Source organism: Tachypleus tridentatus, chromosome 9 (genome assembly GCF_004210375.1).
Source record: "Tachypleus tridentatus isolate NWPU-2018 chromosome 9, ASM421037v1, whole genome shotgun sequence".
NCBI classification, from domain to species: Eukaryota; Metazoa; Arthropoda; class Merostomata; order Xiphosura; family Limulidae; genus Tachypleus; species Tachypleus tridentatus.
The window spans coordinates 123,327,747-123,355,632 of record NC_134833.1 but is presented as its reverse complement, the minus strand read 5'-3'; the positions used below and the strand labels follow the sequence as shown (position 1 = coordinate 123,355,632).

At 30.3% G+C, this 27,886-nt stretch overlaps 3 long non-coding RNA genes across 17 annotated transcripts in view; 1 reads left to right on the top strand and 2 right to left on the bottom strand.

Moving 5' to 3' along the window:
• Nucleotides 1-27,886, bottom strand: part of LOC143226253 (uncharacterized) — a 109,709-nt gene that overhangs the window by 75,832 nt on the left and 5,991 nt on the right. Inside the window, exon 4 of one of the 3 annotated variants that reach the window (XR_013014449.1) lies at nt 20,633-22,158. The exons of 1 other annotated variant lie outside the window; for it this stretch is intronic. This is a non-coding gene — a long non-coding RNA (uncharacterized LOC143226253). One more of the 3 variants, XR_013014451.1, reaches the window with a different exon arrangement.
• On the top strand, nt 22-20,101 carry LOC143226252 (uncharacterized). 13 transcript variants are annotated; one of them, XR_013014446.1, is made up of 7 exons: nt 22-154; nt 3,276-3,344; nt 5,489-5,564; nt 14,845-15,048; nt 16,060-16,462; nt 18,455-18,572; nt 19,978-20,101. It is a non-coding gene; the product is annotated as an uncharacterized LOC143226252 (long non-coding RNA). The 13 variants fall into 13 exon arrangements; XR_013014445.1 differs by having other exon boundaries at nt 19,954-20,093; XR_013014443.1 differs by having other exon boundaries at nt 16,060-18,572.
• Nucleotides 10,848-27,806, bottom strand: LOC143226254 (uncharacterized). The gene is made up of 4 exons (XR_013014453.1): nt 27,747-27,806; nt 20,249-20,327; nt 12,166-12,286; nt 10,848-11,507 (listed from the first exon to the last, which is right to left on the bottom strand). It is a non-coding gene; the product is annotated as an uncharacterized LOC143226254 (long non-coding RNA).

Genomic DNA, 27,886 nt, shown 5'->3' with positions numbered 1-27,886 from the left:
AAACTGTAGAGGTCGCTTGATAACACACACAGATCGCTCACTGCTCACGAAACTGACAATTTTTATGGTTTTATTTTAGTGAAGTGATGTCTCCAAAGAAAAAAACCAAACGAACCAGGAAAGAAAGTTGATCAGAAGAATGAAATATATCAAAGTAAAACAATTTTCAATTTTATGGTTGTATACATAGGCATTGAAATTCTGAATTATGTAAATTGTAATCAGTGCAATATTTGTACTTTGAAGTAATATATTGTACCTTGAATTTAGTGTGGCGGCTAAGCCTAATTCCACTCTGTGAGTGTCAATACAAAAAATGAGTTAGTTATCTACATAATAATTTTTCATGCTAATTATAAGTAGTATCTGCAATATTATTACAAATGTTCAATGTGAGTAGATTTGGACAACATTTTAAAATGAAATTATTAGTATATATATCATAAGTAGGGACAAAATAAATTGTGAATTTACGATTTTTAAACTTTAAAGGCAGTTGTGAAATAAGTGCATGTCCTATCACTTTGAATTGTGGCTCTATCGTAATCAGAAAAAAAAGGCTTTTCCAGTTGTTGAGTTAGTCCTACAAATTATTTTGGTTTTATTCTCACTGTTACTTGTCCATGTGAAGAAACTAGTAAATCATCAAGAGTACTTAATAGGACAAATACTATTCCTTTTAACTTAATTACTTTAGTGACTTTTTATGTGAAAGTTTTAAACTATGAAAAACTATGTTTTATGATATTAAATAGTTTTTCATTAAAACAAATTCAGATACAAGACCAGAAACAACATGGGTAGATAATTGTACTTTGCTGACAATCTGGATATTTTGTTTGTTGGCTAATGCTTTTTCCAAAATCTCATTAGCCAAAAAACAGACAACTGTTAGACAGTTTGTTAAAACTGGATTTACAGCTGGCCACAAAACAGATATCAATATGCAACAACATTCAGTGATTAAGTGTATTGATCTACTATTGATAAAGTAACATTAATACAGGAAAAGAAGAAAGTGGCTTGTAAGTTCAAAGTGACAGTGTAGATGCAATGGTTCAGACTTAGAGGTCAAAATTGCATAAAAAGCAGGTGTGAAAGAGCTGCAAGGTAATTTAAAAGTATGAAGAAAGAGAAAAGGAAGGACTGACTCATCTATTCTACTGGAGAGTGATGAAGATGAAATGCCTAGCAGAACTTCTGAGGATCCCATAGAGTTTGTGACACTGAATGAATGATGCAGATAATCCAAGAATTGAAGTGTAAAAGCAAGACATTGTTGTGGTATTTCAACATGGCACAGGAGCAATGCCGATTCAATTTGGTATTGTATCCACAACAACATTAAACTTTCCAAATCAAGAAGCTCAATGAAAAGCATCAAGTTTCAGTGCTCTTGAAAAGAACAGTTGATTGCTTGCATTCTGTATGGCAGGATTAAGGATTCTTTGTACTACGTTACTTCAAGGAGATCCAGATGCTCTTATGAACATGACTGGAAATACAATTAAATCTGATGACACAAAACTATTCTCATATGCCAATAATATGCAACAAGTTTTGCCAGAGAAAGTTATACTTGCACTAATATACTAGTCAATGATGTTTAAAGAAATGAAAGATAGATTGAAGAACAAACTTTTGATGAGCAAGATGAGAATTGTCCCAGTGATATGAAGGTCATGGATTTTGTTCCTACTCTGAAAACTAAAAGCAAGAATGAAAGCAAATAGTCAATAACACAACATACACATCTTCCAAGTTTACTACTGTGTGCTATGGGAGTCAAAAACTTTCTATAGCATTACTAAATCTGCATATTTTTTTCATAAAACTTTGTGGGAGATTTTTGTTCAACCTGAAAACTCTAAAAGTGAGTTTTAGCTCATTCTAGAAGGATGTTATTTATTAAGGGCAGTCATTCAGCACAAATCCTGGGTGTCTGGCTTGTGGAAGCAGTGTTAAAAATTTGCAAACAGTCTAAAAAAAGTTGATTTATTTATGTCAACCAATTTTAATTTCAATGTATTTGAACAGAAACTAAAATAAATGGGTATCTGTATTGATGGTGGCACTATTTTTCTCTCACTTTGACTATCTGAATTAGATTTACATTGCTTATCTTTAAGTCAGACCATAAAATAACTTGTTGTTGCAAAATTCATGGTTAAATTTCAAAATTTCTTAATCAGAATGAGAATTGATACATCAGTTAGTTTCATGCAAAGTAATTAATTTTATGAAAATAATCAACTTGTGTGTCCAATTATTACTATCTTCAATATTCAGTAATCAGAAATTAATCTTTTTAGATGCAGTTCACGTCTTGCACAGAAAGCTGTCTTCTTTATGTCTGCCTTAGAAATTTCCATGCTACTTATGAAGTTCTGCTGATTGTGTGAGTGACTAATTTCCTCACACAGGTTGTGTAGTAATGATGGATTACAGTCATGTTGACTAATTGTTTTTCAATTTACATTGTGATGCTTCTTGTTTGGTGATGTTGTTTCGTCTGGTGCACATGGGATGGTGTGTAAGGTAAAGATGAGACTGTTTCTTGTTTGTTTTTTTATAGTTTTCTTTGGCTAGTGTATGAAATCTGTTTTTGAAATAACCAAATACTTTGTTGAGGTCAGAAAATGACTGATTTGGGGTATATTTAGTGGTGATGCACACCAACACACATCCTGAATAGATCAGATGTATTTAAGTTGGGTCTGGTAAAGGCAAATTCTGGGTGTTATTTATCTCATTTTACTACTTTAATATCATGCTGAAAAGGTGTGGTCAGTTCTTATAACCTTCATGAGAAGACAGTGCATTAGCATTCAAAATATTACAGTCCAACCAGGTATCCAAGGTTGAATACTTTCATTAGTGTTTGAAACTGCAAAATTTTGTGATGGTCTTTTAACATGTCTTTAACACTTTGTAATTTCATAATTATCATCAACATTGTCTGTAGGAAAGTAGGAAGAAAAACAGTATGAAAGGCTTTGTAAAATCATACTTCCATGTTGTAATCTTATAAGTACCACATTAAAGTCAAATTAATAAAGTGTAGTTTTCATCTTAACAGCTGTCACATTTTTATTTTTAATGAACATATATTAGATAATATGTCTTGATTATTTTAAAACTCTATCTTTGTAATGCATAATTTGTTTACTTAATCAATGAAATAGTATGCAATGTTTGTTAAAGTTATTGATACAAAGGTTCAAACAAATTGTTGGTAGTAGAAGAGTAATCACACTCTACTCACATTACCTCAGGTAGATGAACAAGTAGGAAGGAATTTGTGGACCTAAACTTGATATTCAAATCTGTAACAACACAGAAAGGTAAAATACTACTATTTATATTATGAAATAGGTTTTTTCTGTCACCTTTCCTTGCTTGTGGAGAATGAAGTTAATGTCAGATAACACTGCACAACAAAGTTTTTGCTTCTTGAACACTGTTGGGTGTTCCTTATAGATTTTTGGCTGCTGATCTTGAAAATCACATCCACATTTGCCCATTACGTACAGTTTCATTGAAATCTTCAGTTTTGCTACAATGGAAAAACAATATCAGAGCAACTGGAATTTGTCAATGCTTGCTGACTACTGTTGAATACTGGAACGTGATGCACTGGACATTGAATACAAACAAAAATCAGGAGCAAAACACTTTTAATTATGTTGAACTTAATAGCATATTAGAAACATAAATGCAATTAAATAAGTTATTGCCAGTAAACAGTTAACTGTCTATTTCTCAAAGTTTCTACTGATGAAGCAAAACCAAAACTATATTTGTGCATACCCACCAGATACCTGCCACAATCAGCAAAACCTTTTCAGGAAGCAAAAAATTGTTTTGCAGTATAATTTGTGTATGGAGTAAAAAGGTTTATTATTTTAATTTTACCTAACACAAGTGCTAGATTAGACTAGCTTTCTCCTAAGTTATTTCTATGTAATTCAAGAGAGAGTGTGACCAAGAAATTCTGAAATTTGTGTATTCCTATTGTTGTATGACTTTCCAGTAACATAACAAGTACGTGATATGTATCTCAGGACAACTGGTGATACCAAAATAAAACTGAGAACAATGTTTTGACCTTCTTAGGTCATCTCCAGATTAACAAAGAAGGAGTTTGCAACAGTTGTCCTGAAATACATTTTTACTTCAAGTTGGTTTCTCGTCATCACGAAATACATGATATATTGTTAATCACTTAACCTCCTCCTGCATGTTGATATGGCATGTTTTTGTGAACATATAAATACAAAGATTTTGATTTTTTTTCTTTTTTTCCATTGTTGCTTTTGCTTGTTTTGAAATGGTGTAAAATGAGCAGGAGAATATGTCAATGTGAGGTTTCATAGTACTAAAAAACATAGGATTTTATAGTTAACTGAAGACTTAAGAATTACTACATAAAGTGTTATTAATACAGATTATCTTTGGATATATTAATGATCTGGCTGTCTAAGTAGGTCATAAAGGTTTTTAAGATTTTATTTCTTAGAAATAGCAAATAATAACATAAGTTGAATCTTTCAAACTGAGTTATTCAAGAAAAAGTTAAAATACTTTCCAGAATTACTGTGGTTTTTATACCTTATGTATTATATAGAAACTGAAATACATCATGATGTATTCTACCATATTAATATTGCTCTTGATATGTAGTCTTAAATGTGTTTAAAGATGGAACCTCTTTGCTTTCTACTTTTAGAGATACATTTCCCTGACATAAGTTAGGATTTTTTTAGCATTAGTCATATATAAAAGAATTTCTAAAGTGTGGAACATCAGGTTTACAATTTCACCCATTTAAAGTTCTAAATATTTATTTTTCAGTATATTTTTTAAGGCCAGGCACTAAAATTGTACTAATATTTATTCTTTATCAGGGAGAGTTAAATATTTTATTTTGGAGTGGTTGGAAAGAAATAGTTTTATTGCATATGAGTTCTGCAGTTATAACACTTAGAGAGACATAAATCAGGTAGATAATTGTGATTAACCAACAATAATTGGCTTTATAAGAACAATGAAATTGTTTACATAGCTAAAACTCATTCAAAACAAAAAGCATAAGCTATTATATTACTATAACTTCATTGAATGTTATGTTTATACATTTTAAAAATGTATGTTGGTACATTTTATCTGTTTTTATAACTTTAAAAATTAAAACAACTTGTGTAACAAGTGTGTGGTACAAGTATTGTGTACATATTAACTGAAAGCATGAATTATTATACTGTACATAGCTATCTTTAATATTCAATTAGTTTTCATAATTTTTGTGTGTTTTTCAATCGTTAGGTCACTGATATTCTTAGGGTGAATAAAAACAAGTGTTCAAAGTCTGCTTTATGTAAATCACACACCACAGCATTGAAGTGTTTTATCTTGTTACTCTCAGCATGGCTACAGTTCAGTTATATTCATCTCTTGCAGAAAGGTGATATAACTATTTTAATTTCAGGAACTGATCCTAAATCTGTACTGTATGTTTTTTACAAGTGAAAAGAAGAGTATTTACGTGGACTTGAGAGATGAAGGTAATGTAGTTTATTTTTTTATCTATGCATCTATTATCTGTTAACAACGTGAAGTGTAAAGGTCTTTCAAATCAACTGTATGGTTTTCTGTGTTTGCATTATTAGTGTTAGACTACTGAAGCATTTTATGAGTTTAAATGGCAATCTTCAGTTGTACCTTTTAGAAAATTAATGTAGATAAATCTAATTCTGTTAAGGGTTTATATCTTTCATTTCAAATATAAAAAGTTTAAATTCTATATTTTTTGGTCAAGATGAATTTTTATCTAATAAATAATTTGGATTTCAATCAATTATTGCATACTGCACTTGATAAACCAGAATAAACATGTGATGTCATAGAAGAATATTCCTGCAGCTTTCATATAGTCAAAAATATTTTCAGAAGTAAAACCACAACAACAAAAGAAACAAAATTCCTGTCTTTGGTATTTTTCCTCTTTTTCCTGAGCCTTACATTAAGATCACTTGTTCACATTTATGAGAGCTCTGGGTATCTAATATGTTGACAAACCAAATTACTACTGCAGTAATATGTGATCAGTGTATTAACTATAGAAATTCCCATTACAGCTGAACCTGCTACTGGTAAGAGTTCCCAGGAATTTAGTTCAAAGTTATGTACAGACTTTAATTTTCAAGAAATTAGATTCATGGGTTTTGCCAGTGATTTCTTCTTTTCAGTAAAACAATGTTTCTAAGTGAGAATGTAATCAATAAGAAGACATTTGGACTCTCTGTTTTTCTTTGTTTTTAACACTTTTTATTTTAGTCTGTCACTCCACACCATTTGAGGAGTTTTAGTTTTCCACTACTTTTCATGCTTCCAAGTTGTTTGCTTTGGGAGAGAATTGCTCTTCTCATACTTTTGTTTCTGTTGATACCAGTTCTACCAGGAGACTGGTACATGTTGATAAACTTTACCACACTTCAAATCTGGTTGATATACCTATGGTAGTTGTGACTCAGATGTCATTTGTGTGGCTTTACTCTTATTTACACATGGGAGAATTGAGTATTTCATGTCATTAATGTATGGATTTTGGTAAGTTAGATATTTATATATCCTTTATCATCTAAGTTATTTTAAATGAATTGTAAATGAGATGTTGATTATTAATTGTGTTATTACAAGATACATTTAATCATTTTGCAAGTACATTAATCTTACATACTTTGTGGTCTCAACAGATTTCATGACTTTGTTAGTTCATTATAAGTAATTTAAGTAGGTATGTTTAGCCTAGATTGTTTGCAAGTTGCAATTATTACTACTAGTAACATATAATTATTTTATTTTTCAAAATTGTTTATTATGTGCTAAACCATTTTCCCTTCATAATCCACAATTTAAAATTCTTCCCCAGTGTCCACTTCATTGCTCTTAATCATGTTTTCCATTTCAGGACTTTGCTGTTTGTTTAGACAAACCTCAGTTGTTTTTTTTTACTCCATGACAATTTGTGCTCTTCTCTCTATGAAGAACTAGATAATGTTTGCTTCTACTCATTCACAGTCCATAGGCCACCACTGATTCTACAAGATACAATAGAGGGAGGATTCCTAGTGACAGTGGGGGAAATCCATTCTTAACTCCTCTCAATAACCCATTCACTTGGGTAGTTTTCTTCTTTTCAACCTCATTTGGGCCTAGCCTTCTCCTTTTCAGGTTTGGAGCAAGCAGTTTACATGTTCTTCACTTCACATTTCTTGCAGTTAAATGTATTCTATCTTTGTGGGGATGTGAACTATGGATCAAACTTGTATGTATTCACTTTAGTGGGAACTGTGAGATCAGTGAAACTTCTCACCCATACACACTGCCTGCATCCATATACTAGTAACAACATTTACTAGTTCATGTCTTGCCTTATGTATTGTATGTTATAAAATGTTTTTCATTTTAAGTTTAATTTTCTTCATTAGTAAAACTTGTGATTTCTTTACTGATGTGATGTTAACATGCATCTGCTTACAGAAGAACTGAGTCATTTAACCAATCAAAATGAGTGTTTGTGATAATTATTTTAGCAATCAATCAAAATTATGATTAAATCAGTTGTCATGAAAATAGTAAACTAATTGAAATTAATGTTTCTAGTTATTCCAAATATCCAGATGATCAAAATATTTGTCAGGTACAAACTTACATAAGAGGCAGGTGTGGGGATGCTTTATGACTTCCATTGCCATTAAATTTACTATTCCTGTCATTGTTATTGCAAAGCAACAGAAGCTATCTGCCACTGCACCAGTTTTGAACCATTGACTGTCAACTCTCTGGCTATTTAAATAATTTGGTGTAAATTTATTGTATTTTGATTTTTTTTTCACACTGTGTGATGTTTTTGCTTTACAATTGTATCACTATTATTTAAAGTTGTATAAGTGTGAGCACATTTAGAGCAGGAGCCCAACTGGTCCAGTCATTCATATTTTTAGTATTTAATAACTGTATTCTTCAGTTCTGTATGAGAGAATGCAGGTGAGGTAAAGGGATCCATAGAGGTAAACTTTATGCACATTTTTCAGAGATTAATAATAATATTGTTTAATATTATATTTGAATAGACATTAATTTAAGGTAGAGATCAAGGGAGTTGAAACCCCATCCCTTCTGGCTTTTCTTTTTTGAAAAGTAATACCTGCATCATTTAATGTTTTTATCTGTGGGGGTCTTAACTCCTCCCTTAATTTGATTAGGAAAACAGTCAATAGTATTGAAAATAAATATGAGGTTTCAATATCTGTTTGATTGGCATATTAATTACCTTTATTATTATTTATTTGAATTTAGTTTATTTTTAATCTCTAACAGTTGGGTGAAGCTTCAGCCATTAACTTATGAATACAATTATATGAACATCAACTGAATGCTTCCCTGGTAAATTATCAGGCCTTGGTTTTTTCCAGAAATTAACAGTGTGCATGCATTCTAGACTTTATGGAGATTTGTTTTTAATAAAGTTATCATTATTTTTCTGAATTTATGGAGAGGTTTAGACATTAGTGCAAAGCAACTAGGCTGCCTGCACCAGACATTTTGGTAATGAAGTTAGAAAAAAATTACCTTTTTTATTTAAATGGTAATAAAAAACTTTATTTTGACCAAAATTTTGAAATAACTATTTATGGTTGTTATTTCTTACATCATTTGTGGCCCTTATATTTATGACACCTGTAGCTCTTGTAACATATGCCTATTTTAAAATCTGTTTTTCATTGTTTGAAAGTTATAATGTTCCTCACAAATGTTTTAGTACTGTTGATATCCAAAATAAGTAAAAATAGAAGTGACCAAAAAGAATTGAAAACAGACTGAGGTTTGCAAACACTAAAATGTGAATAGAGGTGTAGACATGATTTTCCTTTCAAAATATAATAATTTATTTCAATTAAAGTTTTAAATGTTTTTATTTTCTAATTGATCACATTAGTAGAAATAAAGATATAGATTTTAAATTGTTCATTACAGCCTATATGAACTAATAATAATAGACTTTCTAATTAATTTTATCACTAATTACTTGTAACAGATAGGTATAAATAATAAAAGCAATGAATGTGATGTACACTTATTAATTAAACTACTAGAAGTCTAATAATTGGACCTCCTCTTCATAAAAGAAAGAAAGAGAAACTATTCTTGCCATGATAACAGTTGTTGAGAAAATTTAAATATGCTTGGATATAGCACATAGACTATCATGTGTTGATAAAGTTAAAATATAGGTTGTTTTTTATAGCTTTGTAAAGTTTCTTTTCTGTTCCCTTTGTTGTGAATTCTGAATGTATTTGTGTATAAAATTATATTTTAAAGCTATAGAAGTTTTCTTCAAAGAGAAAATATATGATGACTTTGCATAAGGTAAGTAAGCTTATACAGTTCAAAGATGGGTTGAATTGGAAACAAATCTTGTTAAAAGTTTAACATGATAATGAATGTATAGTGTTTGGAAAAGGTTTTGTCATCATCAGTTTTAATAATATAACTATACACTGAAATGTATGACTCATGGCTCCTATAATTAGGGTCTTTCTATATAGGGAATTGCAGACACCCATAGCACTGTATCTGCTGTGTCATTTCTCCAGACTCCCCAACAAGTATTCCATTCCCTTTTCTTCTAGTGGAGTAGAGGAGTCCTTTCCACTTCTTGGAGGGGTGGACCAAGGAAGATTCCTCCTGAGTAGTTTTTGTACAATAAACTAAAATTTAATTTGTAGATTATGTGTACCCACTCAACAACAAGAGGGCTAGCATTGTTATTCTTACTGTGATACTGAACAATAATTACACTGTAATATAACAATCAGGATCCGAGGCACTTTCCCTGAACATTTTTGCTCAGGTTGACTGCACTTGTTGCTCACAAAATTCTTATGAAAGGTGTTTCCACAGGATATTTTCTGCCCAGATGGACTGCACTTGACATAATCTGTCTTAACCAAAGACACTTCCTCTGCATGTTTTTATACCAGTACTTGACCAGATCATATTTTTACCAAAGGTGCTACCTCCTGGGTGTTACCAGGGGAGACCACTCTTGTTCATCAAATAGTTCTCATGCAAAGCACTTCCACTTAAAGATGCTTGCCTGGATGGACTTCACTTGGCATAATTCAACATATCTTATGGTGCTTTCCATGGATGTCCTTCCCTGTAGACCTCACTTGGCTACAGTATTGTATATCTAAGGTGATTCTCTGGGCATACTACACTTGTTGATCAAATAGTTCTCATGCATGGTGCTTCCACTGGATGTTATTTGCCTGGATGGACTGCACTTGGCATTATCTAACATATCCTAAAATGCTTTCTCTAGATATTTTTCCTGGTGGATTACTCTACCATAATATTTTATCTCGAAGACAATTCCCCTGGATGTTTTCTGTCTGAGCATACTGCACTTGTTGATCTTGCAAACTCATGTGAAGTTCTTCCATTGGATGTTTTTACCCAGATGTACTTCATTTGGCATTATTTGTTGTATTCCAAGACACTTCTCCTGGATGTTTTCTGCCCAGGCAGACTGTACTTGGTCTGTTCATGTACCCTTTTTATAAGTTTGTGTGGGTTAAATATCAATACATCTGTTTTCACTTTTTGTTATTTCTGTTTAACTGTCAGAAATGCATTATGTTTGCTTTTGTTTATATCCTTCTGTGAATTTTGTAGAAAGTTGATAAAATATTTTTTTTGTATTAAATGAATACAACTATACATTTACAAAAATTAAAAACACTGTTTGTGTGCAAATCAATGAATTAAACTCACACTGCTTCATTTTTTCACCATTTATTTTACAATAATGAATATTTATAACAAGATATTGAATGAAAAAATATACATTTCACAACGAAATTCATAAAGATAGAAAAATTATTGCTTTCTAAACATCACTTTTACTTCTGTTATATCTTGTTTTACTTAAAATATTTTATCAATCTTACACAATTTTTGTTTTTAAGGTAACTTTAGCATTTCAATTCCAGAAACAGTATATTAATCACTGCATTGAGCAATAAATTGCTGAAACCAAATTTGGTAAATTTGAACAAAACATCAGGTTCAATAAAATGTTTGTTTTTTTTACAAAAATGTTCAGCTATAGGTAAGTAAGTAATAAATAAATGTAGAGCAGACATCTACTAGTGGTACAGATCATATCTGTGGTAGGGCGTCAGCACTTTGTAGAACAATCTTGAAATTATCTTTAAGAGAAACTGGGAGACACAAGTCACTGTCAATGTTCAGTTACACACACTACAGTTAAGTTTCAGACATTGTAACTTTATAGGATTTCTACTTATTATGCATTGGTTATTCCACATCCAATTCTTCATCAAATAGGTTTTCATTGATTGGAACAGCTTCTCCATCTACTGTAGCAGCAAGATGATCTTCTCAATCAGCTGCTTCAGGGAGCTTCCCCTCCTCTCCTACAAATTTATTTAATAAAACAATAATGAACACCATGTTAGTACAAAATACCACTAACAAGGATACCAACAATTACTGATATAATTATCTGTATGATATTTAATCAACATAATCTGTCCTAATTTTTCTCAATACATTTTGAAACATTAACAGTAATTAACAAAGCAAATATATAGTTTTTACATATATCAATGCATTCATCATTCTTATTAGCTATAAGCTTCATTCAGGCTTTTTAGTGTCTGTAAAATAATTTGCAAACTACCTTTTACAGACAGACCTTTCTTTTAACATTTTCAATGTCATGGTTTTTTCTAAAAATGAAATATCTGTGGTTTCGTTAAATAAGTCTAAACATCTTTTTTTTCAAATTAATAAGCATTAAATACAAATTAATTATTATTACAGTTGATAATAAGGGTTTTTAACAATATCTTACTTTAACAGCTAATTTATATTATGTTCTAACTTAATATTATTATAACATACTTTTTAAAATTTTGTCAACAATTCTCTTATTAAAATAGATACTTCATATTAAACCTTAACTATAACTTTCCTACTTCAACAGACACTTGAATTAAATTTAAGGCACAACTCCCTACTATAACAGTTACTTTCTTAATGTAATACTTGATACTGACTACATCTCCTTACCATATAGGTTTGCTTTTCTTCTGTTCACTTCATGAAGATTAGGTAACAATGTTAATCCTACATTTGCTTGCAGGATAAGGGTCTCAGCTGTTAGTTCCAGATATGAATCACAGTTGTGCAACTGCAAAGATAGTTTACAAAGATTAAATTTTTATATGTTCCAATGCCCTCAAATTTTATAAATATATCTCACACACATTAGCATTGACATAGACAAAATTTAAAGGTAATATTTATATATATTAATTCTACAATTATATTTCTTCAGAGCTAGCATTAGTGGGAGGGAGTTAAAACAGTTCTCCAACCCCAAAGCTACTGTTATCCACAAATTTAGTCTTACCATAATTTTAGATTTAATCCCAGCATATGTCTCACTACCCCCCTTTCCAGTTAAAAAAAAATCTGGAACTGGAACTGATTCTTCATAAGTAATTAACTTTTCTAGAACTTGACTTAAAACTTCACATTCAATGAAGAAAGTTCACCATTTACAATGCTTGTAAACTGACTCATTAAACACCTAATGTCCTTTCTTTAATAAAATATCCATTGGCAGTTTTGTTCATTATTTCATTCACTTTTTATAAAATATTTTAAATGAGGTATTTATTTCATGTTTTAACCATGAAAGCAAATTAATATATGTATTTTTTAAACTTTTGGTTTGAGTTTAAATGTGTATTTTTATTTCCTCCAAAACTATGAAAGCCTTTTAAAATCAATTTTCAATTTCTCAGCTACAAAAAGACACAAAACTGTTCACTGATGTGTCAACACTAACAACCAAGTTTGCTGGTATTAATCAGAAGAGAGAGAGATTATAATTGTCTTTTTTTGTATAAAGATAATTCTTCCAATATCCTTGTGATACCACAGCCTGTAATGTGGAGACAGAAATAAAAATATATAAATGTTTCACTGTACAACTTTTTTTTTCTTTTTGAAGAAACAAACTATGATATCAAATAATAGTGATGAACTGGATAAAACACATACTGTTTAATTAAGCTGTGTGTTTTTCTTATAGCAAAGCCACAAAGGGCTAGCTGCCCAGCCCACCGAGGGGAGTCGAATCCCTGATTTTTGTGTTGTAAATCTGGAGACATTCCACTGTACTAGCAGAGGGCACTTAATTAAGCAACATTCCTTAATAACATTTCCATGGAAATCCTTAAGAGATAAAATAGCATGCAAACAAGACCTCATGCTTTGAGGTCTTCACCCATCTAGCCTTCTACAGCCAAGTCTGGGTTGAATGTAAGCATCTCTCGTCCACTGAGCTGTTTGAAGACTCATAACTATGAAGATTCTAGTTTACTCTTCAGATAAACATACTTAACAATGAAAAGAATAAACTTGACAAGTTTAAATATGCTCTATGACTACACTCATTAATTATGCATTTTGTACTATATAATGTTAAAATTCTACATCAACTTGTCTTGCTATTTTTAAAGTTAGCTTACCTCTTCTTAAGCAAAGTACAAGCTATGTTTAAAATAAATATATTATTATTTATATCACAGTGATGATCAGTAATTTCAAGAATGATTTTACAAACTGTTGATCACTTCTTACGTCAATCAAACAATATCAATATTTACAAAAGATGATAACAAGTAGTTATATTTCATTAAATTAAAGGGTGACCAGTAGAGTTCATCTATTATAATTACACCATGATGATGGTCAACAAACTTTAACTTACTAATAATACTCATCTTTGTGGCTTTGTCATTACAAAGAGTGAGCAAGTTTTATGACATTTTGATTATCTGGATAGGTGAAATACTTGGAAATGGTAATTTTGATCAGTTTCCTGATAATCTGTGTAATTTAAAATTATATACATGAATATGGCAGGTATGGGTAGAGGAGCAAACAATGTTTTTACCTTCTTTGGTCATTGTCAGGTTCATGATATATCACAAATTGAAATTTCTATTAATTGACTGTTGGAATAATGAAAAAAACAGTAATAATTAGAAACTAGTTTTGAGCTTCACTTGCTAATAAGTATAGGAGTATAAGAGAAAGATCAACAAACACAAATAGTTCAGTAACTTTGTAGTTCATCAGGAGACTAGTTAAAATGTTCTTATTTATTTATTCAAGGACTACTTTCAAATTATGTTAACTTTATAAATTCTGTTGTAATTTTTATTAAATGTTATTTCTTTATACATATTTGAGAAAAACAAATACTTGCTCAAATTTTATCATTATTCATACAACATGAAAATGGAGATTTAATATTATTAGAAATAGTAGCTCATTGATAGTTTAGTTATATATTAGCTTTCTTTTTTTTTTATTGTGATTACCATTAGGATAAAGTTTATGACAACTGCCTATATTATTACTTCAGTTCTAAATGGCACATTTTAAATTAATTCATTTTCAATCATTCTGTTAAAATGCTTGAAGTTATTTTTATCAGAATTATTTTTGTACCTCTAGTATAACAATAAATTATAAATTTAAATTAAGCATATAATTTTAAGAAAGTAGTACATGTATGTGTGATGTTTTACATCTTGGACATTCTGAACCTGTTAAGATTGCTTTGTTAAAATACACTTTGAAACATTTAATATGGATGAAGCAGAAAACCTTGGTTAGCAAATATGTCAATTTCTATATCTCCATGGATCATTTATGTATTTTAATTTACAGTTGCTGAAGATCTGGAGAAGTAAGTTACAGCATCTCCAACTCTTTTAACCTGTGTTAATAATAATTGTAGAGAATTCCCTCATGTTTTTGTCATGGAAACACCGAGTAGTAAAGACCAGGAATGTATAGAAACTGATGTTGGAGATATTACAAACCTGAATGCAATAGTTCTGTCTCACGATAATCAAAGTATTCTGGCTTTAGGTAGGTTGTTTAATTGGAAAGCACTCATGAAATATGCTTTAGAAATTATTCTTTGATTGTATATATATTGAAGTAACTCAATGGTTTCACTTCAGTTAGTTTTCCTGCAGATATCTCTCCTTCTTTACTAATATTTCTTGAATTTTCAGTATTAATCTTGTCCATCCCTTTTGAAATTTTGTGATAAGTAATCCAAAATTGCATACAAAATAAAGTTATAAATGTCATAATATGGTTTCAAGTTTATTTGTCTGGATAGAATAACTCATAAAATTCCAAATTACTAACTGTAAGGTTTGATTTGGCTTCCTCCATCAAATTTGTACTGTTTAACTATATTTCCTGCATTCACTGATACAATTTGTCATTATACAAAACAAAGCTACAAACCTGTAAGCTACTATATGTTTACATTTGTAGAGTATCTACCTTTTAACCTTGTGTTAAAAAAAAAAAAAAAGTTAAAAGTCACAGGATTTGAAGCAAATGCTTTATACACTAGATAATGATGGGGCATATTGAAATATAAATTTAATTTCATTGGTCAGTTTATGATTTACATTACAATAATGACCACATTTAAACGTTATTTTACTGAATGGCTCTTTTTCAACATAAATATCCAAAATATATAAATATGCAAGATAAATATTCAGGTGAAAAGTATCTAATGCTAGTAAACTAATAGAGAAATTATTTATTTTTTATTTGAATTTATATTGGCTGTAATGCATATGATGGCAATATATTTATACTTAATTTACATACATGTGTTAAAATGAGTGATTGCTAGTTTGCTCCATGTTTGTTGGTAATCTGAACTCAGACACTTCTAATCTCACATAATGAAAACTTTCTGGTAATTTAATATTATGAACCTATAATATTTTTGCACCTAGGGTCTACTTGCTGTATACTTTTGGATAAATAAAAATAAGATTTTATAATTTTTTTCACACATTATTAAACAAAATTGATTTACCATGTTTTTTTTTGTTTTTCTGTTAAAAGCAAAGCGACAGAATGAGCTATACGTGCTCAACCAACTATGGATACCAAAATCTTATGTTTGCCACTGAGTTGTCAGAGGATGTCAAGACAGTGCTTTAGTGATATTTACTTGAGTAATTGCTATTTTTATGTTGGCTATTGTAGATTTTATAGAAATTAACACTGAAAGACAGACAATAACATATGGTACAACTTTATTTTTCATATTTAAATATAAATTTTATATATTGGAAATAGAGGCTTTACAAATAAAAGAATGAAGTCATTATTGTTAATATTTATTGTGCTTATAACCTTAAAACAACAATCAATTTTTGGTACAGAAAATAATCCTGCTTTTCACCTCCTTTCATTGGTTACATCCTCTTCAGGAAAATAGAAAGATGGAAAACTTGGTAAAATTGTAAGTTACTATATTTTAAAATCTCTGAAGTTCTTTCTCTAAAGTAATAAATGTAATTTGAATGTACAATATTGTTGTAGGTTAATGGCTTATATATATATTTGGGTTATACAAATATGTGAAACACTTAGCAACATGGTCTACTTTATCGTGATTTCAAAGAACAAATTTAAATGAATTATCTTAACAACTGAATAGTGTGTTGTTAGGCATTTTTTATCATTCATATTAAAGTGCTATTACAGCTAAAATATTCATCTAATATAGAATACATTATAATTAATGATTATCTTGATCACAATTGCAGTTCATTAACATTGACAAGGTTCTAACATTCCTTGAAATTATACACAAAACTTTTCTGTCAAACTATTTAAGAAATGTTATCTAAAACATAATCAGATTACACAGAAGAAGATGAAATTTCCTTCTGTTGAGATTAAGCCTTTTTTAACCATAAAGAAGCCCTATGAATTTGTAAAGGAATCTGGAAAAGATATTTTGGTTTACTTGGTTGAAGACAACTGGTTCGTATTTAATTATTTTATAATTCATTTGCATAACAAGTTGTATGCAAAGCATTATATTACTACTTTATGCTGTAACTTTAATTTTGTTAACAAACTATATTTTGTTAACAAACTGCAAATAATTGTGAGGTCTACTGCAAGAAATGAAACCCCAGATTTTGCCATTACAAGTCAGTAAACATATCACTAACCCTTGGTGTAGTGTTCAGTATAGAAGTGGGGGAACATGTTTAAAAAGTGTTGGTATTGTTTGTATTTATTACATTGCTAATACAATAAAACGCATTTCAGGAATATAAGCTGAAAGTTGTAAAGACATCAGTCGTCTGGTTTCTAGTTTTCAATCAGAAACTGAAGTTTAATGAAATTGAGATTTATCACATGGTTGATTAACAGCTTAGAATTTGTTTCCATTATTATGAGGTTCATGATGCTGAAGCCTTTCACATTTGGAAGAACTCCATGTGATGATTTTTGAACACCAGATTAAAGGGTTCAGATCTGATGTAATATGGTGCTCAAAGTTGTCTGGAAAGTCTATATACAGCAATTAATTTTGTAAATGACAATCTGAAACACTTTCCACGGGGTTCTATTTCCTTTTCTTCAAAGCCTGGATTTATCTTTGCTAACCACTCATTGAATTCTAAGGTACTAAGCTCAGAAATTATGTTTGGAATGGAATTAGAAGTGCCCAAGTTTGATCCAGTTGGTTCATGAAAAAAATCTGTGAAACACTGTTGTCTCATATTGTTCATGATACTGGTAACAGTTAACTATGATTGACTGAAACAGCTTTGTTGATATCTGTCAGCATTATTGATACAAAATTAATTTCATTAATGGTACTCCAAGACTTTTTACTTTCCATTATTGCTAAAAGTTGTACACTACAGCAAATTAACTTGTCTACACAGGTTTGGAAAGAGATAGTTGTAATATTACATTGGTCAAACTGTGATGGATTTTTATCAATGTCACTAAGCATGACTTAACTTTTGTGAACTGAAAATATGTAGGAATGAAGAAGCCTTGAACAATACAGTGGCCAATATTTTCCCTGAAAAGTTGGAATAGGGTAACTTGCCAAGGCTGAAGATACACATCAGTTTACTTTTCAGTGATATTTTAAATTGTTAAAGTAAGAACAAGCTTATCTGTTTAATATAATGGATATGAAACCAAAACACAGGATGATAACAATAGCATTCAACTTAGGTATATATTATTCCTTCCTTATCACAAAATGTTGTTCTTTTTTCTATTAATTTCCTTTGATACATTTGCATTAAAGTTGAATGAGGCCTAAAAATTCCTCTGTCACTTATGTACACAAAGATATTTCAGGATATATTTGTTTGGAAAGAAACTTCAGCCATAAAGAGTTACCTTGTATAAGACTAGTTGAGTACCATATGTTCATGAAAGGTATATTAAATAAATAGTTGGTCCCTGTTTATAGGCACTGCAACAGCACCATATGAAGGATGACAGTACAGTTTGTTCTGGAAACAATTAATAAAATACCCTTCCAAGAATGGGAGAAGAACCAGTTTATCACAGACTTAGTGAGAGTTACAGTAAGTTTATGACAGATGCAAAATTAGAGTCAGCTATTTCTATATTTGCAACAGTAACATTTGTTTTACAACACACAGGAAGTAAGGCCAAGACATCTTTTACCAACAAACTACTTCCACATGTAGAACTGATGCAATAACAACACTTACCTTATGAAACGTACAAACAAATGATGAAAACCACTCATACATTGTCAGTAAATATAATTTTAGGAAATGATATCAGCAGAACATGAGAGAAGATTTTTGTTATTTTGAATTCACTGTTATGATTGGGGAATGTAGCAGATTCAACATCCAATGCAAATTAAGGTTAGATGTTTCTCAGCTGCAATAAGAACTTTAGTATCGTAGCAAAACTAAGTTTCTTCTTCAAATAAACAGTGGAGTTTATGTATTACCACTGCTCAGAAATTGCCAAGATCACACTATTGTGTATAAAAGCAATAAAAGATTCAAAGCTCAAACGTTTTCTGTTCTACATGTTAAACAATATTTGATAGTATTTTCAGATCTAGTGGCACAGTGATAAGTCAAAGGACAAAACCAGACTTCAATATTTGTGGTGAGCTCACAAATAGTGTAAGTTCCTGCTTATCTTAAAAAAAGAAGCTATTTATTTTTATTTCAAATAATTGACATGATTTTTATTAAACAAACGAGTACTATCTGCACTAGCTGTCCCCAATTTAGTGCTAAAAGCCCAGAGGGAAGGCAACTTTGTTATCACCCACCACTAACAATATCACATAGAAAATTTTAAAAACGTACACATTGTAAATAATGTTGAAGGAAATAAAATAATTAATAAACTACGAAAATTACTAACACATCTTAATGTTATATTAATTCTTATGATAAATTCCTTAACCATAATTATGTCAAATAGTATTTTAAATCCGATATCTTTATTTTAACATTATTACTTGAATAAGACCACACCGGCTGAAGAAACTTTTTACTGTCTTTTAATTAAGATTTTCTTTCTAACTTTATTATATTTTGCATTTCAAGTTGTGGTTAGCGAATCCATTCAGTTAGAACGCCAAAAATAAACATTACCCAAACAAGGATCAAACAAAAATTTGTAAGGTGCAAGGAGTGTATTTTTACAAATCTTGATTATTAATAATTATCACAACAAATGTGTTGTTTAACCTGTGATTGTCTCTACATGATGATTAAGAAGTAAAATGGAAATACCATATTATGTTTTAAGAAAAAGTCCAAACTAAATGGATAGGTTAAATAACAACAATATTAATTTCATAACTAAATAAGGAATATAATGAAAAGTGAATAGCATACAAATTTTATTACATGTGGTTTGATTTTTTTAAATTTATCAATAAGACTTTTGTTATGGTTATATCCTGCAAAGCTGACATTAACATTCCTGTTGAAGGCAAGAAATGCTTAAGAACGAAGACACAAGTGAATGCAACAAAATCAGGAAAAAATCAAGGATTTGTTACCTGTCTTAAAATCACAAAATGCTTTACAATAGTTTAAGAATTTTCAATCATGCCAATGAAAAATGGAAAAGTTCTGTCTGTATGCAATGGTACCATGAGATTCTACAACAAAAAAATTGTTGTGGAGGAAAACAGCAGTACCCAAAGAAAATCCTGAGGGCTTAAAAGAAGATGCTCCAATATTGCTTTCTGTTATCATACCTTAGGCATAGTTGTTCGTCTTAGATGGTGGGAAATCAATGGAAACGGTCTTCCTAGAATGTTTCTTCAGCTTCACAATCTGAAAGGGAAGGAATCTGTGAAATTTGTTGACAGTTTTTCTATCTGGGTTCTTCAAGCTTTGTTGGGTGGGCAGATCAAAGATATCCATTGTGTAGCTTTGTTCTCATTGATTGACAAACAAGATAAGTGAGTTAAGTGTTTTTTACTGAATATGTGTATTGATGTTATGTATTTATCTATTTAAGAGAACTAACTATTGAAATTTTGAATTAGAGAACTGTAAACTGTGTTTTTACATGTTTGTCAAGTTGAAATAAATTAATAACAATATACGATAGAATAATGTAAACAACACAAAACTGATTTTGTTCATTAACAGTTCTATTTCATGACATGAGTGAGAGCATAATGCAATCTAAATCACATTAAAATATCTACAAGGCATAAGTTTAAAAACAAAACAGTAACATGAATTCCTCTGGAGCCCAGGTTATTACTAAACCAGTGTCAACCTTTACTTTCAGCAGTAAGAAAAATAAACAATTCGTCCTTGCTCATTGACAATGTAACAAAAGTTTTGAAGTAAATGGCATCACATTTTTTCATTGAACTAACGTTAATGTCATGGGTTTAATGTCAACCTAAAAGCAATAAGTATTTTGTTTCAAAACTAAGCTCCCTTTACAGAGATGCCAACCATTATGACTTTGGTGTATACATTACAACTATACACTCATACAGACAAATATTACGACTTGTTGCAACTCCCAAATTATTATATGCAATATAAGCCTATACAATAAAGTGATAAATTATTTCCCCAGGGCTTGAAAGGGGTGAAAAGAAAATTTCTAGTTAGATACAAATAAATTTTGATAATGAATAAAAGACAGTCCAAATGACTACTTGCAATAATCATGTTTGTGCTTGAAATAATAAAAAATATTTGTATCTCTGTCTACCAATAGTTTGAGTGCGGTGCTTCTCCATATTGGGTACATGGGGGAATCCATAGTTACACCATCAGTGCTTGTTAGCCAATTAGTGCTCGCATAGATGGGTATTTCTCGTTTTCTAAGCAGCATAGAAACACCAATCATTCACAAGATGGAAAAAAAAGAGGCCTCTTTCACCAGGTTGTCTTGTTTCTGGCAAATCTAAAAGGACTAAAACTGTGAAAGGGCTCTGTCTACAATCACTCAGTCATTTGAAATAGTTGGCATCTCTGCCTTTGTATTAAATGTATTTGGACTGTCTCTACATATTTTTAGCTAAATCACTTAAACTTTCTATAAGTGCGAGACATTTGATAAACAACAGGATATAAGGTAACAATTCAAATCACAAGATGCATTGCAACAACAACAAAAAAAAACAAACTTGTCTAATACATTAAAATAATGTTTCTAGGTCAAGAAACATAGCAAGTAATATTATAAATTGTGGTTTGTTATGCTAGAAAATAAAATCAACAGCACAAATAGAGTAAGATAGATAAGAAAATAAAATTTGGTTATTTTAATAACATCTTTAGAGTTAATGCATGAATTGATACAAGTAGTTATAAGGGTAGGTTTAATTGTTACTACTGTGGTGCTAGAAGTATAAAATAAATGATGACAGCACAAACAGGAATGAACAATTTTGATGTAACTAGAATAACTTGCACATAGATGATGTTGATGACAGAAATTTCTCTAAAATGCAGGTTTACAGGTTGTTGATAAAGAACAAAAGGAGGAGTGGTTTTATACGTGAAATTTAATTTGCATCCTGTTGAAATTGACGATATCAAAAAGTAATAGCAAGGAGATTGAATCCATCTGGGTTATTTGCAGATACTGATTAGATGAGATTCTTCTTTAAATATTCCTTAAAGAAAAGGGTAGCTGCAAATAAAAACCAGATTGAGTCATAAAGAGCAAGAGAAAATTAAAGAAAAGAATAATAAATTTAAGATATTTAAATTGTTATGGTATAAAAAAAATAAGGAAACTTAGGGCATCAAAATGAATGTTTTGAAAAAGTTTAGGTAAAAATTAAATATTAATGCTAAGGATCTAGTTACAATAAGGGGTAAAGAAAAAGGTTAAAATGTGGGTGAGACCCTAGTGGGATGATAAAGGAAAGTTAGGATCTGCTGATTGCATTACTAAATTTTGAATAGTTTATTTTCACTAAGGAATAATTAAGCAGTATTCCACACCTGAAATAGTAGATAGACGGCAGTTGGGTTTTAAGTATGATAAATGCAATTTTTTGTGTTATCATTATTCCAATTAAGTATAATTTGGATAGGAATAACCTTAATAGTGTCATGAAAGATAAGGATCTTGGTGTAACTAGCTGATCAATCTCTAAAACCATTCAAGCACTGTGCTATTGCTAGGGATAGGGCAAATAGAACTTTAGGTTGTATCTAAAGAAATGTTGAATACTGATCTGAAATTTATAACTTCATTGTTTTGGTCACTAATTATACCACATTTGGAGTTTTGTGTACTTCTGGAAATACACCAACTTGTTCTGATGGCTTCAAAGAATTATTCCTGTAATGGAGGGCTGTCACACAAGGAGAGATTTATTTCCTTAAAAATATTTTGTCTTAGAAAAAGTTAAAGGGGGTCTAATTGAAGTGTTTCAGATTTTAAAAAGAATTGATAATGTTCATGGATCAACATTTTTCACACTTAACAAAATAATTATAGAACTTGGGAGGGGGACAAGTATAGATTTAGGGAAGATAGAAGAAGTGTTTCAATCAAGATAATTTATATTTCAAATAGAATCGTTGGCTTATTGAATGGGTTGCCTTCAGATGTTGCAGAGGAAGTAAATTTGATTGAGTTTTTAAACTAAAGCTTGATAGATATGTGAATGAAAAGTGCTAGTTTTAAATTTGTTAATTTACTTATTTAATAGTTTAAGTTTGGCTTAGATAATGAGAAAGCTGAAATGGACCAACACATTGTACTGAAACACATTACATTATTTTAAAACCTTGTTTCAGTGTTTGTACAAGTACAGTACAGATAGCCCATTGTGTAGCTATATGATTAACTATAAACACATAAAAACTTCTTTAAATATCTGAATGAGTGTTCATTAGTACTTAATAATGATAAATGAAGTATTTATTGCTAAAATAATGTTGACATAACTCTATTGATAGACAGGAATGACATATTACACACTATATTATTAGCCTCCTCAAACATAAATTGTTGGTATACATTTTAACTGAAGTTTTAAACAAGTAGAAGTAACTTATGACTACCGTGGAACAAACACTGTGTGTTTATTCTACGAAGACAATGGCCAAATTGTTAGTGTAGAAGCTAGTTTTGTATTACAATAATTATTCATCACTATTTACCATCTTTTAATAAAGTAATTGTTGTGTTGTGTTTTTCTTAACTTATTTTCAATGTCCTAGATGAATAGATCATACTCAAATTTGAATTCTATAATGATTTCATATTATAATGGTGTGGTTTATGTTATATCAAAAGATAATATATTCAAAATAATTATCGAAATAATTGGTATAAAAAAGAAAAGTATGACTGGGTTGTTTCCAGACTATTATAATAAAAATTAAATGACCCAATGTATAGTCCTGAACTGAAAGTTTCCACTATTATCATCTGTCACTATACAAAGTCACAGAAGTATCAGAAAATGTACCATACGAAGTAGCGAGTGGAGTTTCGGCTTCCATGACACAAACTGTACATTTTATACAAGTAAAAAAAATAGTAGTATTGTCTTCTGAACACTTCTCAATTAGACATGTTGAAGAATAATTTTATATTTCACTAGAAACTGTACGAAAACTGAGGTATGTGAAAAAGTAATAGTGTTGATAATATAAAACAACTTATTAAACATAAGTAACTCAGGATGTGGTTATTTCAATGATCTAGATGCAAGTACAAGTTTTATCTCCAAAACAATGCAAAGTGGCCTTACTGAATGTTTATCTACTAAAAAATACAACTAATGTGGGATATGCAGAGATAGATGGCAATCGAGGAATGACTATTAACTTTTTTGAATGTCAAACTGTTGTCTCTCCATTGGTTATTCTGGATGTGAATAGTAAAGTGGCAGTTGGCTATTCAAATTGTCAACTAATGTTGTTCATTTGTTTGGAAGATTGGTAGCTGGTTGGTTTCTAGTTTTAGACCTAAAGGACAAACTCAACTTGTTTTCAGAACTTCATAAGCATTAATAAAAGGAAGACAGCACAGTGGAAGTACAGAAAAATATACTGGAAAGCCATTATAATTGCATAATATATTATTACTAATCTCATTATATTTTCTAACACAACTGTAATTGTTTCTCAATCATTTTCTCAGAAATAAACCGTAAACCATCCAAACATTATACTGTAGAATATTACACAGATCTATCGAGAGGCATATTATTTTTCAGTTTGTATTGTTACTCTCAGAAATAAACATGTTTTGAGACAGTATGAAACCTATTGGTTTATCTTCACTTAGGGCCAACATGGCCATGTGGTTTGACACTCAACTCATGATCTAAGGGATGAGGGTTCAAATCCCCATTACATGAAATATGTGCACAATTTTATGTGTGAGCATTATAATGTGACAGTAAATCTCACTATTTATCAATAAAAGAGTAGCCCAAGAATTAGTGGAGTGTGGTGATAACTAGCTGCCTTTTATCTAGTATTTACTGTTAAATTATAAACAACTAGCACAGATGTGTAGCTTTGCTTGAAATTAGAAAACAACAAAAACATCTCAGTTCTGTTGTCTAAAATAAACTAAAACTATTTATCAATAAACAAATACATAAAACAACACTTAAAAGCTTTTTTTTTTTAAACTGGCTTATATTTACTGTATCCAGAACACCAGAAGGTAACCCATTGCCAAGACCAACCATCCTCTATGAAAAATAAAATTGGACTTAACTGAAGATGACTCCTACCCTGCCAAAATTTATAATTTTGTCCCCTAGTTCTTGTACTTTAACTGTTAAATATGAAAAAAAATGCATCAAAACTATTAATTCCTATTACAATCTTGAACACTGCCATCAGATTTAATCCAAATTTTCTCTTTTTCAAGTGAAAACAATAGGATAGTTTTTATCCCTTCTTATAAGACAACCATCCCAGATACCACACTTATAACCCTCTTCTGAATCCCTTCCAACAATTCAAGGTCTTTCTTGAAGTAATGAGGCCAAGACTGAACAAAATATTCCAAATGCAGCCTAACCATAACCTATACAAAGAAATTGTAACTTCTTTAGACTTGTGTTCAATATTTCTGAAGACATAACCTGAAAATCTCTTTCCTCTATACCACTAGCAACAGCACACTGCTTTAGTTTTAGGGACCAATCAACTATTTCACTAAGAACACTTCTTTTATGACATTGTTAAAGTGATTATCATCCAACTTGTACATATAGATTAAATTCTGGTAAACCATATGCATTATCTTACATTTGTTATAATTTAAGCCAATTTGCCATTTAGTTCTAGAACTCTCTACATGATAAATCCATTTGTAAAGCAGTAGCATTCTCTTCACAGTTAGCAATACATTTTAGTATATCTATAATATTAAAAGTAATTTATTGTGTTCCTTCATTTGTATCTTGTTGTAAATAAAAGAAGCAAAGATCCCAAGACTGAGCCCTGAGATACTCCACTTCTAATATCTAACCTCTTTTCTTCTCAATTAACTTATTATTCACAGTCAAAGAATTTTTTCCAGCATTTTATGTGTCACCTTGTCAAATGATTTTCAAGAATCCAGATATAACAAATCTGTACTTCTACCCTCATCTACATAAGCAATGACCTTTTCAAAGAATGTTAAAAGATTCCTAGGGCAATATTTCCTTCTAGAGTTGACTTTTCAATAAAATTTTAAACTTTGTTAAATTACTTCAGAAAGCATCTTCTTTCAGACTTTCAAAAACTTTTCCACAATTTAAGTGAGATTAATAAGCCTATAACTACTGGTATAACTGCTATCACTTCCCTTGAAGATATGAATGATATTAGGTAATTCGGAATTCATTAATCCTTGTTGACTAGTCAAGAACTTACAAAAACAATAGTACCAAATGGCTCAGACATCCAATTCTTCAAAACCCTGAGGGAAATATTATCTTGCCCATGAGCCTTAACTTCTTAATTTTAACAAGCTCAGAATTTATGCAATTATCTTCTTCAACTTCAGTTTTATCTATCAATTGTTCAGATGAAGAACACTGATTAAGTGTTTATTCTGAAACACTAAAAAAAAACAAAAAAAACATAATAACCTAGCCAATTCATGATTATCAGATCCAAGTCTTCTTTTGTCATTCTCAAGAGACCTATCTCCATCCTAATATGTTTTACTCCTAATGTACTTTTAAATTACTTATTAATAATTCATTTTCAGTTGATTTTTTCACATATATTTTTGGATGTCCTTATTTCCTGTTTGACTAACTTTCTTGATTTTCTACACTACTAACAACTTTAAATTTCTTATGCTTTTCTTGAATTCTATCTCATATCCTTTCTAAGGCAACCTGTGTTTTTACCTGTGGTTACTCTTTTCTTTCTTTAAGAATTATATATTTGCGTGTAAATCCCCATTTTCTCAGCTGCAAATAATTATCTTGTACAACAAAAAGTTTATAAATACCCTTCCCCCCATTTGCTCAATTCAGAACAGATAATTCTTGTTGTTCAAAATGTGTTTTGAAATTTTAACTTAAATACTATTATTTCTTATTTTCATATTCAGTAAAATGCTGAACCTAATACAGCAATGATAACTGGTAACTATGTGTTCCCCAATTTTCACCCTCTGAACCATTTCTATATGAAAAGTTAATAATAAATCTAAAATAGTATTCAGTGATGTCGAGAAAACCCACTTGTAGAGAAAAATATATGTAAAAATGGCTCGTTTGAGTTGAGAAAATATTTTACATAGAAGAGGGAACAACATTTCAACCTTCTTTGGTCATCGTTAGGTTCACAAAGAAAGGAAGGTAACTGACCAGAAGCTGACCACATGTTTGAAAGGGGTTGTGTAACCGAGTGTTGAATGTATAGGGTAGTGTTAGATGTTTGAATATATTATATAATATAAATATAAAATATATTCAAACATCTAACACCACCCTTTTGAAATCAGGTTTCTTGTACTGTAAATCTACAGATATAAAGAAATATAACAATTGCAAAAGATGTAATGCATATCAACTGAAAGTTGCACTAAGCCATAATAATGAATGCATCAGTTCTCTTTCTATTGTAAATATAAAATATGAAGAGCTTTAAATACAAAGCACTATTGCAAAACACCTATGATCTCTATAATTAGAGTCATGTCATACAATGATTTTAATGCATCTTATTGGTAAGGTGGTGTTGTGGATATTGTTATTCATCCATGATGTAAACTTATTCATCTAAACTCACCTCCTTTCCAATGGTAAGAGACAGTCAAAAGTTGGAGCTAAGTGACACTGATTTTATCTCTAGTTTGTCACTTCAAAATAAGGGATGGCTAGTCCAAATAGTTCTCAAGTAGATTTTCACTAGATTAAAAAATAACCAAC